Source organism: Odontesthes bonariensis, chromosome 18 (assembly GCF_027942865.1).
Source record: "Odontesthes bonariensis isolate fOdoBon6 chromosome 18, fOdoBon6.hap1, whole genome shotgun sequence".
Taxonomy (NCBI): Eukaryota; Metazoa; Chordata; class Actinopteri; order Atheriniformes; family Atherinopsidae; genus Odontesthes; species Odontesthes bonariensis.
Window position 1 is genome coordinate 24,009,505 of NC_134523.1, and position 3,594 is coordinate 24,013,098.

Below are 3,594 nucleotides of genomic sequence, written 5' to 3' on the forward strand. Positions count from 1 at the left end.
CTGACAATGTCTGTCAATATCTATCATCCCATGTAAAACCTGACAAACTTCAGTAGGGATAAAGAAAACCTTTCCAAAAGCAATAAAGCTAAAATATGATTGATCACAGACGTTGATTCTTGATTTCAGACTTCTTCTAGAGCCCTCTTCCTCGATAAAACTTATTTAATTAAAACTAACTCATTTGATCCAGATCAATATTATACTATAGCAGTACGATAACATGTTTGGTACTGTTTTGACAAGATTTTACAAGTTAAACGACCTTGACTCCTGTCAACAAAGTATGAGTGAGATTGTTAATTCCTTATACCCTGATACACAGGCTGCGCTGTTCTTATTATTATTCATGTTTCTTTCCCCAGATGCCTACACAAAAAGAATGTGTGGTCTGTAAAGAGAAGATTGGGGTGGCCAGCAAGACCTGCCAGCACTGTGGTGGCAAGCAGCCTTACAAAAACAGGCTGGAGAGAAATAAAGAGAAGATAGCCCAGGACTGGAAAGAGCGGCAGAAGAAAAACTGCAGCATGAACAAAGTTTTTGATTCAACACATCTATTGGTAAGATTTTTTTTCTTTCAGATCGTTGTCATAGAATACTAAGTAAAGAATCCCTGATCACAAGCCCCTTTTCCACAGCGTGTTAAAAGCGAAACTATTGCACCATTATTCTGTGTAAACGGTACAATCGCTAAATGGGGTCAATGTAGTTCCTCCTCTGTGCCGGCACCAGAACCAACCGAACAAGTACGCTCTGAATGTCACTTCAGTGTAAAAGATGGAGCTGGGATTAGAGTTCTCAATGGGCCTGAAAATTACAACCCAACCCGACCCGGCCCGTGGCTTTCAAAGCCCGAGCCCGATGCAACCGGACACATCAATATGAACTATCGATCCAAACCCGGCCCGCGGCCCGACGCCGGGGGTCGAGTTTTCTCATGTTATCCTGTGGAGACTGACGGGCTGTGGGTCGTTACGGCACTTATGTGCAGTGGCGAATGCCCACAGCTGGCGGCTCAGGCTGGACGTCCCTGTTTTTTTGCTGTCATATTTTAACAGCACCTTGCATTTTGAGCATTGCACATAACCTGTGGAATTTCCATCAGAATCCAGCACCACTCCAAACACTTTCCAGACTTCTGATTTTCCCACTCCTGTAGCGACGGTGAATTCATCTTCTTCTCCGCTAAAGGCGTGCACGCAGCGGTGTCATGTCTGTCCCCGCTCCATGCAGACTTTCGTTAAGATAGATAGATAGATAGATAGATAGATAGATAGATAGATAGATAGATAGATAGATAGATAGATAGATAGATAGATAGATAGATAGATACTTTCACTGGGCGGAAAAGATTAAGCCCCAGGACCGACCCGACCCGAGTCATCTGCTTATATTTTCGACCCGAACCGCGGGTCCCGTCGGGTTTTTCGGGCCGACCCGACCCGTTGAGAACTCTAGCTGGCATGCTGTTAATTCTAAGTCATTTGGAGCAATGAATTAGAAAAAAGCAGAGGAGCAGAATCACTTGTTAAGTGGTGCGCAGAAATGCACCTATGAGTAGTCAGTAGTAGCGCTGCTCACACCCTGCCTCCTGTCTATCTGAGCCCGGCATCACCTGTTTTGATTCCACCACCATCTAAAATCACAAAATGAGGTGGCATTATGTCGATCTGACCTAGTTCAGTGCAAATAAATACAGGGGGTGTAAAGAGGTGGCTTAGTTGTAGTGTTTTTACGTGATCTCTGAGTAAAAAGGCCTCTTTTTCCCCACTCTCCTTGCCCCGGTTCGCCGGGCAGTGACCGTAAATGCTGTCCATTTGGTCGAACCACTTCCATGTCCGCATCTGACCGTTTCTGGTATCTTGTAGTTTGTAGTAGTTTCACATGTACAGATATACTCAAGCATCTTTCTCTTGTCCCTCACTGAATTTGAATATCATTTAAGTGTGTGTTTTGTTTTCGCTTACAGGAAGACATTATTGACATTGCTACTATAGTTACTTCACTCTGACTCTCAATGTATAGCTTTCTACCAAAGCATAAAACACACATTTTCTTCATTAGTCTGACTTGATATGTTTCTTATTTTCAGTTTTATGATTTTGTGTCAACTTGATTTCAGCTCCACAAATGGGAACTTTTAGAGCGGTATCCAGTCCTACTCCTAGCCAAGAGAACCACAGGTGGCTTTGTGGCGGACTACATCTGTCCATGGCAAATGGACACAGGGGATGCTAAGGATGCCCTTCTGACAATAAAGAGCATATATGAAAGTGTCGTCAATGGTAATGTACACAAATATTCATGTCATATTTCTACCCAATCCATAGTGAATCTAGGATCAATTTAAAAAGAAGAAATGACAGACATTTATATAGCCAAGTAAAGTTAATCTTTACTCTTTAACTGTGTCCTCACAGATTGATTGAATATTTACTTTACTTTACTTTTACCAAGAGCATTGTAGCATCCCCGGTTAAATGATGGTCTAAAGCCTGATTCGCACGGGATAAATATTACCTATGGATCGCTGGTAATTCGCAACTACCCCCACACCTCTGTATTTTTTTGTGGCGCATTCGGACGGGACAAGCAAAAGTCTGTAATTTACTCAAATCACAGACATCATGAGCAGATATTTACAGGACAAACACACACGTGTGCGTTCACACAGGACTTAAATTACCACAGGACGTCTGTTATTTAAGTCTTTAACTTAACTTTACACGGTAATTCGCGGCGGAATTATTACCCCACAAATCACGGACATGGCGCATTTGCACAGGACTAAGAACTCAGATCTTCTCCGCAATTATTCCGAATTACGGGGGGTCCATAGGTAATACAAGTCCCATGCGAATCGGGCTCTCATACTGATGGATCACATGAGTTTAAATTTTGATACGTTAACATTTCCTTTCCACCTTTTCCACCATAATAGCTACAAGGGACAAGAAACATAAAAACATGACTTTTTCACAAATTCCTTGCATTATAAATCTTAAACCATTTTAACCAATTTATGAATGACTAAAATAATTTTTAACCATTCCAATCACGAATGTCTCCTTTTTATCCTGTTTTAAGACTTTACCTGAATAACTATTTGTAGGCTTATATGAAATCAGACAAAACAAACACATGTATAGCCCTAACTAAACAAAGCACTGCTATTAAAGTTTTATACAGTCTATGCTATTACACAACATTAACCATAATAATTAACATCAGAAATCAGAATTGCTTAGCAATCTAAAGAAATGCTCGATCGCCCGATCAACAAGCGCTAACACTTAGCCTCGGGCTAGCTAACATGTGCGTTATGCTCATTTTTAATATCAGCAAAAACTCTAAAAAAAGGTTTTCCTTTAATTTTACTCCTCTAATTATTTTTGGCCTTTTCCGTTCTGGTGACATCCCTTCAAAATAAAGGTCCTGGTCATGTCACAAACGTAAAATAAACATGAACATCTGAATACAATGAATAAATTACACAAAACTCCAGTATACTTAAGGTCATCCACAAGCATCATCTCTCAGGACACAATGTCTCCATCACTCTGAATCATCCTCATAAATTCATGTAAAGAGATT